Source organism: Mercenaria mercenaria, chromosome 11 (assembly GCF_021730395.1).
Source record: "Mercenaria mercenaria strain notata chromosome 11, MADL_Memer_1, whole genome shotgun sequence".
In the NCBI taxonomy this organism is placed as follows: Eukaryota; Metazoa; Mollusca; class Bivalvia; order Venerida; family Veneridae; genus Mercenaria; species Mercenaria mercenaria.
Window position 1 is genome coordinate 34585280 of NC_069371.1, and position 15248 is coordinate 34600527.

At 35.6% G+C, this 15248-nt stretch overlaps 1 pseudogene; it reads left to right on the forward strand.

Moving 5' to 3' along the window:
- The window catches only part of LOC123530874 (kinesin-like protein KIF13A), a 57738-nt pseudogene extending 44799 nt beyond the window's left edge, over nt 1-12939 (forward strand).
- The last annotated feature ends 2309 nt before the right edge of the window (nt 12940-15248 follow it).

Sequence of the window (15248 nt, forward strand, 5' to 3'; positions counted from 1 at the left end):
ACCATATAAATTTTTCTCTAACAACACAAAAAATAACCTCTTTATGCAAGTGTTGTCTCTTAAGAGATGCCATCTCTCAAGCAGATTTAGTTATAATTTAAAATCATACAATTTTTTTGGCAGGGGCCTGTGCAGCTGATTGGGTAAAGTTGGTGGCTTCAAACCACTTGCCCCTCTCTTCTGGTTGATTGAAACCATGCTTTGTTGTAGAATTCTTCATTTGAGAAAGCCTGTGAAAGGTCGGTGGTTCTACAGAGGTGCCTACTTATGCCTGAAACAGTAGCTCGAGGGGCAGTCTTGGTTTATCATCAAAAGCTTGAAAAGTTGCCACACAGCTTAAAATTGTGTTGGTATGACAAAAACCAACTAAAAACAAAACAAACAAAAAATGTGAGGATGTAAATTTGTGGATTCTAAAGACTAAAAAGATATATCTAAAGGAAAGTTTTTGGACAAGATTTTGTGACTTGATCACAGAATCCACAAAAATTAGTTCCTCATAAATAATAAAGATTTCTTATGAGTTTCCATTATGATAAATTTTCTGAAAGTGTGTATCTGTTTATTGCAGAAGACTCTATGAGTGTGTGTTCATTTGGTTCCCGGGCAGATCTGGATAGATTATCAGAGGTACCAGTGCCATCTTGGATTCAAGCTGGTGAAAGTGTTATGGTGACAACATCAAAATCAGCCTCTAGGATGACTGGTGTGGTACAGTTTGTTGGAAATGTTGAATTCGCCAGTGGTCCTTGGGTTGGGGTTGAGCTGGATTTACCAGAAGGTTTGTAAATACATGTATTTGTTTGAACGTCTATATAGCAAAATGAGCATACCTTGTCACCTCACCCCTTCTGTCTGTCAATTAGTGACATAATCTGGGATCCTGTAATAAATTTTAAAGTACAAGATATTTTTACATGAAACTTGGCACAATGATAGATGGCAGTATGGAGAAAATGCATATCCTTTTATAAGCTCACCTGTCACATAGTGACAGGGTGAGCTTTTGTGGTCGTCCGTCCACAATTTCTTGTGAACACGATAAAGACCACATTTTGCAACAATTTTAATCAAACTTGCACACAACTTGCAGGGTTCTAGCCAGGATTTTCTGAAGGCATGTTGCAGAAGGATATTTTGTGACGAGCAAAGGGGTGGGTGCGGGAGGGGTGTCCCCTCCTGTATGAGGGGTATGGGGATTACCCCAGAAAATTCTGTGTTACTACAACTCATTTTGGTGCATTTCAGAGTGAAAAAAACATAGTGGTATTTTCAGTGATTAATAAGCATCATTTACATGTACAACAAGAAAAGATATTAGGTCATAAAAATCCTATGGAGTTTATTTGCTGAGTGACAATTAAAAGTTCATCAATTTTAAGTTGCTAAAAAAGTTCATTTACTATTTATTGTACATAAAACAACACAATTTTAGCACTGCTTACAGATCTATTTGTATTTTAAAGTTTATGTCTTCTATTCCTGAGGAGTTCATTCGCTGAAAACTTATCCATTTTAAGTTTTTGAAAATGTCAACTATTTGTTGTACATACATGTAAAACAACACAATCAGAGACTGTCATCCAGGGAAACTAAGTTTCCATTTTGGATCATTGTCCGATTTCCTTTGGCCATTTGGCGTGGCTGGGAAGGATTCTGAAATTGTGACCGTGACCAAGTGGTTAAGGTCGCCGGCTCAAATCACTTGCCCCTCACCTAGCCTCACTCAGGGCGTTGAATTCTTCATGTGAGGTTCATCATGTGAGGAAGCCATCCAGCTGGCTTACGGAAGGTCGGTGGTTCAACCAAAGTGTCCGTTCGTGATGAAATAATGCACGAAGGGTATTTCAAAATTTTGTCTACAAGTTCTGTTTTGAAAGTGACGACAGAAAACATCAATTCTTGCCGTGAAAACACATCTCATACATGTGAAAAACATTGATATTACGGCGATAATTGTTCAAAAGCATTTTACCGTGTTGCACAATTTTTGACTTAATTCCTTACATTGTCTTTCCTTGACTGCGAAAAACATTCGGACGATAATTGTTGAATCATCTGTCATTATATCTAATGGCATGTATAATCTTAAAGCTGGCGAAAACAGTCACTTTCATGTACACATCACAAGATACCACCTGTCAAAGGATTTAAAGGCGAAGCTACGATGAAATTTACGTCACACGTTCCACATATAGGAAGCTGTCATTGGTTTATCGGTTATCTTAACTGGCATCGCTTTACCTAAACTATTGGGTAAGCACGTGGAAGCTTTTCAAATACACTATTGGATTAATCGGGGTGTTTATTTGGATGATTTTATGACATGTCGCTTCGGCAATTAAGGGATGACGGCGGAAAAAAGGGATGTCGAATATACAACTCAGAGTCTGAAGGCATGTCTCACGCGACAGGCAATAATAGCCTGGCGAGACCCCTGACTTGTATTGGCGTAATATCTTGGTTCCCTTCGAAAACTGGCCAGATCTCATCATGGGTTCCAGAGTTACGTCCCATTAAAGGGCCAAAATTTGCTATTTTTGGCTTATGAACATGATAAAGACCACATTTTGCAATCGACTTTAATCAAACTTGCACACAACTTGTATTGGCATAATATCTCGGTTCTTTCTGAAAACTGGCCAGATCCCATCATTGGTTCCAGAGTTATGGCCCCTTAAAGTGCCAGAATTTGCTATACTGGCTTTTGCAGCCATATAGAGACTTCATTTATGGTTTGATTTAATACAAACTTGCAAAATATCTTCAACAACAATAAATCTTGGATTCCGTGATGAATCAGTCAGATCCAATTATAGGTTTTGGTGTTACAGCCCCTGATTGACCCTGAAAGAGCCAAAATTTGTTAATTTTTACTTTGTGAATACGAAAGAATTGACATTTTATATTTGATTTTAACCACACTTACACTAAAGTCACAATAAGATTTTGGTTCCTTTCGAAAACTGGCTAGATTCCTTCATGGGTTCTAGAGTTACTGCTCCTGAAAGGGGAAAAATTTTCTATTATGGCCCTTTCAGCCATATAGAGGTTTCATTTATGTTTTGATTTGATACAAACTTGCAAAGAATGATTATCTTGATGATCTCTAGACCTGGATCGAAACTGGTTCATGTAGGGTCAAAAACTAGGTCATTAGGTCAAAACAAAGGAAAAGCTTGTTAACAGCTTAGAGGTGACATTTATGACCCTGTCTTCATGAAACTTGGTCAGAATGTTTATCTTGATGATTTCTAGGCCAAATTCGAAACTGTGTCATATGGGATCAAAAACTAGGTCACCACTCAAATCTAAGGAAAGGCTTGTTATCACTCTTGAGGCCACATTTATGATCCTATCTTAATGGAACTTGGTCAGAATGTTTATCTTAATGATTCCCAGGCCAAGTTCAAAACCGGTTTATATGGGGTCAAAAACTAGGTCAACCGGTCAAATCAAAGGAAAAGCTTCTTAACACTCTTGTTCATTTGATGCACATGAAAATTGGCCAGAATATTTGTCTGCATGAAATATCAAATGAATTTTATCTGGGTCATGTGGTGTCAAAAACTAGTTCACCTGGTCAAATCAAAGAATAAGTTTGTTCACACCCTAGGGGGCATTTTTGATTCTATCTTCATATAACTTGATCAGAATGTTTGTTATCATGAAGTCTTGGATGATTTCAAATCTGGGTCATGTTGGGTCAAAAATTAGGTCACTAGGTCAAATCATAGGAAAAGCTTGTATACACTCTAGAGGCCACATTTTTGCTCAAATCTTCCTGAAACTTTGTCAGAATGTTTGTTTTCATGAAATGTTGGACAAGTTCGAATCTGGGTCATGTGGAGTAAAAAAACTAGATCAAAGAAAATGCTTGTTTACACTCGAGAGGCTACGTTTCTTTGGTCCAATCTTAATCAGAATTGGTCAGAATATTTGTCTCCATGAAATCACTAGGTAAAACATGTTTACAAAGTTATGGTGTGTTCTTCAGGTGAGCAAACTAGGGCCATCTTGCCCCTTTTGTTTTATTTCTATGGCAAAAAATGTGGTTGCAGTGGCAACTAATAGTAAAAAGTGTGACAAAAAGTGGATTCTGCGATAAGTTTAAAAGTACAAGAGATTTTTTAAATGAAATTTAAAGTTAATGTTGAAAACACGCAATTTATTTCATTTTCTCCATTTGTTAATTAGTTTATCCACCTGTCTGTCCTTCAGTCATTCACAAATGGTGGATGTTGTCATAACTTAAAAACTACATGAGATTTTTTCGTAAAGTCTCGTAAGTAAGTAAAAGGCAGTATGTGGAATATACAGATCATTTTATTTTGTCCATTATTCTGTCCATTTTTCCATCTGTCTGTCAATCTGTCAGTCACAAAAGTTAGATCTTTTGTTAACTTTCAAAGTTCTAGAACTTCTGTGAAACCAGTCCTACAGATGGTAGGTTATCTGTCCTAGAGATGGTAGGTTATCTGTCCTGCAGATGGCAGGTTATCTGGAGAATATGCAGGTTTTTCTGGTTAACTTAAAAATTGCCAAACTACTGGTTTCTGGACAATAACTTATGAAAGGCTTGACATATTTAAATAATTTTTGGTACACAGGTGTAACATCATAAAATACAGGTCAAGTTCGACTTTGGCTACAAACCACCAATTGTTTGACGTAGTTATGGCCCCTTTCCAACTTAAATTTTGCCATACTTCAGTGACATGGCCGTATTGTGGGGGTATTATACGTCACTCCTGTGACCTCAGAATGGACTTTGTCTTTATGCTTAATTTGACTTCCGTTTCAGTTAATACAGTCAATGTTTAAAAGTTTTTACAAGTCTTTTCTTTTTATTTAGAGAATTATGCAGAAATATTTTTAGCTCGCTAAAAACATACTTCCTTTGTCAGAAAGTCTGTTAAATGCTGATACCTCTAATTTAGCACAATTTTGAAAAATAAAATGTTATGTTTTCTATAGTAAAGAGATTGATGAATCTATTTCTCCTTTTCCAGGGAAAAACAATGGATCTGTAAATGGAATACCTTATTTCCGCTGTAGGCCACGGCATGGACTGTTTGTTAGACACGATAAACTCATTATGGATAAGAAACGACGAGGGTCTAGAAAAAGTGCTGCTCATTTGATGAATCGTAAATCTGTTGGACATGGGTCAGGAAATAGTCCATCAACCAAAGGGAGTGCTTCATCCGCCAAGAGAAAATAGTTCCACCACTCAAATATTAATATAAGAGTAATAAGAGATTTATTTTATCAAAAGTAAAAGTAAAAACTATATAGTGATAGTTTAAAATGTTTCATCATCTTGCACCTCACTGAAAAGGGGATACTGCTTATACTTGGTATTTTCCTGTGACCTTGGATACCTGGTTGCAGGTTATTAAAATAGAATTGTTGTACAGGAACAGTTGAAAGACATGAAATTTTGAGGAATGAATAATTCATATCAAAGGCAATGGCATAAAGACAACATTTGTACAAAATTATGTTTTCTTGAGGAGTGATATTGACTTTCCAGCATTGCTAAAATATTTACATCTTTTTGTTCTGATATATATATAACAAAGCATGTTTCATCTATTTGTACACAGGAATATCAAAATCTTAAAATAGATATCAATATTCATAGAAGGTCAAGAAATCAATCTTAAGTCTGAGTTTTCTTTGCTAATAATTATTCCTTCTGTTTAACATCAAATTTTCAGTGCTTGGCTAACAATGTGATTGATAGTATTTATTTTATCTGCTGTAAAGTAATTGATATAAGTGGGAAGGCTACATTTCATGTATTTTGCAGTTACATCAGTTCATAAAAATTGCAATTAACAGATGAAATTCCCTTTCTTTTTATCTTTAGAAGTTGAAATAGCGAAATTATATACCTGCAAATTCATGTTTTTTGCAAAAAACACAACATTTCATGCACACAGAGTAACTTCTGCTGTCTGTATTTTAAGAAGAAAAGTCTATGTGACAATATTAGTCAAGCAGCAGACACAGTTTTTAGCTTATCTGCAGCTCTCTTACGATTTTGCTTCCATCTCTTGGCTGCTGGAATAGGAAATAAAAACAGAAAATTTACAGCCATTATTTGGGAGGGCGGAATGTTTATGACAAATGTGGACTCTTGCCTCAGGCTTTCTCATTTTCGATTTTGAGACAAGAGTCAGACTGGATGGTAGAGGGGAATTTCATTTGGAACTTTCAGTATGGTCTGTTAAAACTTCTGCTCAAATGAACACTGATGGTTAAAATCAAAATGGAAATAGTTATATTTAGGCCAGAAGGAATTAAAAAATGAAAATACAGTAAACCTCACTTATAAGGAACTCGGATATAAGGAACACTCGGTTATAAGGAACAGGTTTCAATTCCCCGATCTAATTTCTTCTTTATTCAATGTAAAAATCCTCGGTTATAGGGAACTCGGTTATAAGGAACACTTTTTCTAGACCCAAAGTACGAAAATCAATGGAAAACCCCTCGCTTATAGCGAACACACATAAAGAATAAATATTATTGAAAAATGGAAATAAACAGGAAAATTGCTGATGACGTCAGTGTAACGTCGTCACTTTCACGCGCTTTTATGCACATGAATAAACACATATTATTTCATTTTTATGATCTTTAGTTCGATATTTCACGGATATGATAAAAAGAAAATAAATAATATCATTATTTACTTATATTTACTCGAGATTATGTTTGAGAGCTACATGTATTAGGTATTTCATGTTAACAATAGTGAACAAATGAAAATCAGTCGTGGACACGGTTATGTCATATGTGTTAATTAAGCGTGATTAAAAAATGGCAAACAGTCCAGTTTACCAAACTTTCAATTGTAAAAATTATAGCAGGTGCTAAAATGGACAATAGCAAGACTATATGTATAAGTTACACTTTAGTCCGTATGTATGGCGCCGTTGGGTGCACGACATTTCATCGAAACACGTTTGGTCGAACAGACAAATGAACGAAAAGACATTATGCCTAATGGGCATTATGCAGAATGCGACAATTAGTCGATAAAATTAACAGGCCACGACACTTGGTAGAAAATAAATGATTATTGATAATTACTCAAATTAAACGATCAGTAAACGCCTAAAGGTGTTGTTTGTTGTTGATTCCCTAAAGTCCTTTTGATTAGAAAGAATATTAGACGAATTATGTTCACAAACGAGAAATCACAATCCGGTCTTGGATTTTCTGAAGGGAATAAGCTTGTGTTCGTTATACAAACTTCGGTTACAAAGAATTAGTTCGCTATACGGATATAAGGAACCTCGGTTATAAGGAACAATTTTTAGAGGTCCTAAGCTGTTCCTTATAAGCGAGGTTTACTGTATAATTTGTAATCAGAAAAAGTACTATATAGAACATTATATTTAAGATGATGGAAATAATTGGAGTGAAATTATTTTAGGATGAGAAAAGATCATTTTTAGTTTTTTATTGCAAGTAGAATGAAATGGCTTAATAGAGTTATTACTAGACAGTGGTACGGTAGAGCAAAATAGACTGTGTACATATTAAACTAAAGAATACATATAGATCTAGCTAGACTGAACTCAAGAATTCATAGCTAGATTATTTATGTGGAAATTTATTTATTGTACCCCCCGACAACAAAGTTGTAAGGGGGGGTATACTGGTTTCAGGTTGTCTGTCTGTCTGTCTGTCTGTCTGTCTGTCCGTCCGTCTGTCTGTCTGTCTGTCCGTCTGGTCGTCTGTCCGTAGACGCAATCTTGTGCGCACCATCTCTCCTTATCCCCTTGACAGAATTTAATGAAACTTCACACAAGTGATCAGTTCCAACAGTAGTTGTGCATGGGGCATGTTAGGTTCTTTTAGAAAAAAAATTTACAGAGTTATGGGACTTTGTTTTTTTTGTTACTATACTATATACATAGACACAATCTTGTGCGCACCATCTCTCCTCATTCCCTGGACACAATTTAATGAAACTTCACACAAGTGATCAGTACCAACAGTAGTTGTGCATGGGGCATGTTAGGTTCTTTCAGAAAAAAAATTTGCAGAGTTATGGGACTTTGTTTTTTTGTTACTATAATATATACATAGACACAATCTTGTGCGCACCATCTCTCCTCATCCCCTTGACACAATTTAATGAAACTTCACACAAGTGATCAGTAACAACAGTAGTTGTGCATGGGGCATGTTAGGTTCTTTCAGAAAAAAAATTTGCAGAGTTATGGGACTTTGTTTTTTTGTTACTATACTATAGACATAGACACAATCTTGTGCGCACCATCTCTCCTCATCCCCTTGACACAATTTAATGAAACTTCACACAAGTGATCAGTAACAACAATAGTTGTGCATGGGGCATGTTAGTTTCTTTCAGCGACAAAAATTGCAGAGTTATGGAACTTTGTTTCTTGTTAACATACTATGTACATACAGTCTTCATATGCAATCTTGTGCGTGCCTAATCTACCAAACCCTTGCACACAATTTAATGAAACTTCACACAAGTGATCAGTACCAACCCTAGTTGTGCATGGGGCATGTTACATTCTTTTAGATAAATATTCTGCATAGTTATGGGACTTTGTTTTTTGTTACTATACTGTATACATACAGTCTATATACATACAGTCCACATAATTATGCAGTCTTGTGTGTGTCAAATTGCAATGTACTGTGTCAGTGCATGCGGGGGGTACATTCATCACCTTTAGTGATAGCTCTAGTTGTTTTAGGTTGTCTGAGGTCAAGATGTCTCGTATATATCTATCAACATACATGTGTGAACATTTATTTAACTTATTCAAGATAGAGCATTTAACATACACGTTACAGTGCAAAAAGTGGTTAACTGTCAGTCACTATTTACGCTGATTTGATGACTTTTGTGAACATTTTTTTTTTCACATTCTACATGGCTGTGTCATATACAGTAACAGGTTGTTGTGTCAGTGATGTTTTGTGTTTTAGTAAAAAGAATGCATCGCATGTAGAGTATTAGATTTGTATGTACAGTTATTCCAAATGAAATGATTGAAATAGCTATGTACCAACGGCTCTGTTGAAATCATTTATTTGTATAAGATAGTTTTCTGTTAAAGGGACACACCTCTAGATTTATATCAACTTAGAAAATGCTTTCTGTAGCTAATAATTGTAATTAAAAAGTGAAAATAAAGTGGATCTATGATTTGTAGGCATAATATATACAAAAACACGTGTTTTGGCGAATTTTAGGCATTATGTATATATTACACGTGTTTGGATGATTTTAGGTATTATTTATAATTTTATATAAAACATGTTTTGGTTAGTTCTTGGCATTATTTATATATAAAACACGAGTTGGATTGAGTTCTTGGCAGAATTAAAATATATAAAAACACGAGTTAGGATGAGTTCTTGGCAGAATTTAAATATATAAAAACACGAGTTGGGATGAGTTCTTGGCAGAATTTAAATATATAAAACTGAGTTTGAATGAGTTAGTTCTATGAAGTACCGGTATGAGTTTGGATGAGTTCCAGGCAATATCTATGTGTAAAACATGAATTTGTACGATTTCTAGGCAGTATTTATTTATAAAACACGAGTTTAGTTGAGTTTTATGCAGTATTTTTTACTCACAGGTGCTGCTTGATGAGTTTCCATCAAACTTGTTTTTAGCATCATTGTTAGGTCCTCTCCCAATTTTGTTCAAATGGGGATGCTTGGCCTGTTTTAGGGCCACTAAACCTAGAAGTAGAAATGTCTTTAATTAATGTCTTTTCATGAACCGCTTGATAAACATTCATCAATTTTGGTCTGTAGCATCATTATAAAGTCCTCTCCCAAATTTGTTATAAGGGGGAGGGTGTCACTAGAATGAAATACAGAAACACCTTTAACAAATTCTCTTGAACCCTTGGATGCAAGTATTACATTATAGAAGGACCTTCCAAACCTCACATGGTCTGCTCCAGTTTTGTGTGTATTTTTCCACCCAAATGCAAAGACCTAAGAAGCATAATAAATTATTGTGTTTGAACTTTATCATTTGTCACACTACTTTATGTAATCAACTTCTACTGCCTCTGGAACTTTCAACCTGAAGTATATTTTGGATCAGTTCAAGGCAGTAGTTGTGAAAAAAAACAAGTTTAGTTAGAGGCAGTATACACTGGTTTAGTTGTAGGCGGTATATAAAACAAAAGTTTGGAGGAGTCCTAGGTAGTATTCATAATATAAAACATGAATTTGGACTGTAAAAAATGTAGAAAAGCTCTTTCAAGTGTCATTAAAGTAGTAGAAATGTGATGTTTCATAACAGGACTTTAATATAACAAATATACTGATGTCTGTTCTGTTCATCTGGAGGTGTGCCCCTTTAAAAGCCCTTATTACATGTTTTAGTCACATAATTTTTTGTTTTTTAATTTTTTTTGTATTTGTTGCACATTATTAGCACGTGTTTTAGATATTTACATACATAAAGAAATTGTTTATGCTAAAATTGCTTGTTAAAGGTACTGATAGTTGTAAAGGGGCTTATTTCTCAGCCATTGTGTACAAGAGTGTTTACATAATTTATTATTATTATTATTTAGATGAACCAATTACATTTTGTGAACCAACATGTACATATGCTAATTATATGTAAGCCTGTGTATGCTAAGCTTATTTCAACTTCATTGTATATACATTTGAGTTAAAAACATAAATACATACCAACCATATTACATACACATTTTTCAGTATCCTTGTATGTGAAGAGTGGAGACATAATATTTCTATATATCAACATGTAAAGTTTCATACAAGTTGTGTACCATTAATAAATTAATTGTAAATGTGGAAGTATTGAAAAAATTATTAGTTTTGTATCAAGAAATACACTCAAGGACTTAAAGTATGCCCCATCTATGTGTTTGGAAAAGTTCATAAAAGAATATATCTTTACACTGTTAAGACTGGTTAACAAACTGATCAGTTCGTTCAATAATAGAAGGATAAATAGATTCCTACACTGCAACACTCCAAAGAAAGTGACATTGACGTAATTTAAAAAGTTCACATGGTGGTGTCAAATACAGAACTCTAGAGCTGCAGCTTGTCTAGTATAATTTTGGCGACTCTCCCATGCCAATATAACTGGTTTGTGTTTGATATTTTCACTCTATAGCATTTAGATAAAAGATCTTGAGAAACTATCTAAAAGTCAATAATGACTTTTATAAAAAGATCTTTAGTTAGATAAAGTTTGAGAATTTTTTATGAAAATGTTGTTCATGAGTTTGTAATGCAGTAACATATAATTTTTTAATTGCCAGCTGTGAATTTCATCTTACATGAATTACAGCATTAGCCACACATGCACAGGTGACCAACAGTCACGTTTTAAAGTATCACAAAAGAAACCAACTTAGCAGATCAGATTTAATGAAAAATTATCAATGAATATAAAAATGATCGAATACATTTTGCAAGAATGAAATAAATATCTTATATAGATGAGGAGTTTTTGAGTGTGTGCAATCTGTCATGGAGTAATATTGCCCTCCTAAAGTCACACAGTTATCTCCGCTACAGAACTCTTGCACATTTCTTGATACAGATCTAATAATCTATATAAATATATGAATGATATAATCATATTTATGAGTTTATATGAGCTGCGCCATGAGAAAATCAACAATGTGGGTTGGGGAACAGCATGGATTCAGACCAGCCTGTGCAGTCAACCCTATTGCAATTAGAGAAACTGTAAGCAACCAGCATGGATCCTGACAAGACTGCGTGGATGCGCAGGCTGGTCTGGATCCGTGCTGGTCGCAAACGCACTATGTTGATTTTCTCATAGTGCGGCTCAAATGTACATTAGGTAATTACAGTCTTTCAGTTTACTTTGTTGAACAAAGTGTCAGTTAGATATAATGGCAGATTTAGTTGAACAATATCAGTCATGTGTTCTTGATTTCACCATGCATAATCATGTAAAAAATGTTATAGATTTATGATTAGAAATTTTAGAAATGTTGACATTTTGTGGTCCTAGTTGTCTTTTAATTCAAGTACTGCATGTGTCATTAGATTTTTGTCATGTCCAACAGTTTTATACATTGGCAGATTCAGAATTTTGGGTTATCTGGGGTCAGTTTTCTAGAGAGGTCCACTTCTGTTCTCTGTTGAGTTTCTTTAAAGAGATATATACAGTAAATGATGTACTCTTTTTATGCCCCCGAAGGGAGGCATATAGTTTTTGAACCGTCTGTCGGTCTGTCAGTCTGTCCGCAATTTTCGTGTCCGGTCCATATCTTTGTCATCGATGGATGGATTTTCAAATAACTTGGCATGAATGTGTACCACAGTAAGAGGACGTGTCGCGCGCAAGACCCAGGTCCGTAGCTCAAAGGTCAAGGTCACACTTAGACGTTAAAGGTCATTTTTTATGATAGTGCATTCGTGTCCGGTCCATATCTTTGTCATCCATGGATGGATTTTCAAATAACTTGGCATGAATGTGAACCACAGTAAGACGACGTGTCGGGTGCAAGACCCAGGTCCGTAGCTCAAAGGTCAAGGTCACACTTAGACGTTAAAGGTCATTTTTCATGATAGTGCATTCGTGTCCGGTCCATATCTTTGTCATCCATGGATGGATTTTCAAATAACTTGGCATGAATGTGTACCGCAGTAAGAGGACGTGTCGCATGCAAGACCCAGGTCCGTAGCTCAAAGGTCCTAAACTCTAACATCAGCCATAACTATTCATTCAAAGTGCCATCGGGGGCATGTGTCATCTTATGGAGACAGCTCTTGTTTAATTCTTGAGCACAAATATTATTTTACGTCTAAGCTGTCACAAATGTTAGCTTTTTATGTTTGAAATAATTGAATACAAACATGTATGTTTCTTCAAAAAAATAACTTTGTTTTAAAAGATTTGGAATTTTGTTATTTATCATCCACTATTCAGCTTGAATGTCCCTCATATATTATATTAAATATTAAATCCATGGCATTGTAAATGGCATGATACAGACAAAAATTTGAATATCTAAGGTAGTTACTTCTGTGGCATATATGGTCATATCATATCAACAAATACCATCTACATTACCTCTAGGTGCAAGAAATTACTGTACATATTGATTTCATTTGATATTTTGTCAAGAATGTTGTTCCACCTATTTCTTTCTGAAAAAAGCTTTTTTATGGAGGTTAATGTGGACTGTCTCTTTTAAATGGAGGTAAATAGTTTTTACAAATTACTGAAGTTGTATTGCGAGTAAAGGAGTTTTTAGCTCACCAGAGCACAAAGTGCTCAGGGTGAGCTATTGTGATCGCTCACCGTCCGGCGTCCGTCCGTCCGTCCGTCCGTCCGTCCGTCGTCCGTCCGTCCGTCGTCCGTCCGTCCGTCCACACTTTCCTTTAAACAACATCTCCTCCTAAACCAACAGGCCAATTTTGATGAAACTTCACAGGGATGTTCCTTGGATGGTCTTCTCTAAAAATTGTTCAAAGAATTGAATTCCATGCAGAACTCTGGTTGCCATGGCAACCGAAAGGAAAAACTTTAAAATCTTCTTCTCAAAAACCAGAAGCCCTAGAGCTTAGATATTTGGTGTGAAGCATTGCCTAGTGGACCTCTACCAAGTTTGTTCAAATCATGACCCCGGGGTCAAAATTGACCCCGCCCCAGGGGTCACTTGATTTTACATAGAAAAATCTTAAAAAATCTTCTTCTCGAAAACCAGAAGCCCTAGACCTTAGATATTTGACATGTAGCATTGCCTAATGGACCTCTACTAAAGTTGTTCAAATCATGACCCCGGGGTCAAAATTGACCCCGCCCCAGGGGTCACTTGATTTTACATAGGAAAATCTTCAAAAAATTTCTAAAAATAAAGCAGAAGGCCTAGGTCTTAGATATTTCACATGTAGCATTGCCTAGTGGACCTCTACAAAATTTGTTCAGATCAGACCCCCGGGGTCAAAATTGACCCCGCCCCAGGGTCACTTGATTTTACATAGGAAAACCTTAAAAAATCTTCTTCTCAAAAAGCAGAAGCCCAAGAGCTTAGATATTTGACATGTAGCATTGCCTAGTGGACCTCTACTAAAGTTGTTCAAATCATGACCCCCGGGTCAAAATTGACCCCGCCCTAGGGGTCGCTTGATTTTACATAGGAAAATCTTCAAAAATTTTCTTAAAATAAACCAGAAGGCCTAGAGCTTAGATATTTCACATGTAGCATTGCCTAGTGGACCTCTACAACATTTATTCAAATCATGACCCCAGGGTCAAAATTGACCCCGCCCCAGGGGTCACTTGATTTTACATAGGAAAATCTTCAAAAAATTTCTAAAAATAAACCAAAAGGCCTAGGTCTTAGATATTTGACATGTAGCATTGCCTAGTGGACCTCTACAAAATTTCTTCAAATCATGACCCCCAGGGTCAAATTGGCCTCGCCCCATGGGGTTACTTGATTGTACATAGAAAAATCTTCAATATTTTCTAAAAATAAACCAGAAGGCCTAGAGCTTAGATATTCGACATGTAGCATTGCCTAGTGGACCTCTACAAAATTTGTTCAAATCTTGACCCCCCAGGGTCAAATTGACCCAGCCCCAGGGTTTACTTTATTGTACATTGGGAAATCTTCATAAATTTGCTTAAAATAAACCAGAAGGCCTAGATCTTAGATATTCGATGTGTAATATTGCCTAGTCGACTTCTACAAACTTTATTCAAATCATGACCCCCGGGGTAAAATTGGCCCCGCCCCAGGGGTTACTTGATTGTACATTGGAAAATTTTCCAAAAAATTTCTAAAAATCATCAGTTTGACATTTGAAACATATTACTCTGGTGAGCGATCCAGGGTCATCATGACCCTCTTGTTTATGAATATATCTTCTTTAGAATATCATAGTAAGAATATCATAGAAAGAAGTGCTTTACTTGAAACTACTCTTGGGAAAAGTTTTACTTACTAATTAAGAATACTGTAGGAAATTAGTTTACTTTAAAGCATTTACCTTGGAAATGGGTGTTTACTTAAGAATGGTATGGGGAAGAGTATGATAAAATCTATGAGAAGATCCTTTAAGAATGCAACCAAGAAAAATTATAGCAGACTGAGTCTGTTCATGAGAAGTTTTGAAATGTTTTATTTCGTAGATGATGAATGTATCCCATGATCCCAATGGACCAGAAAATAGAACAATACTGCATCCAGATTTGA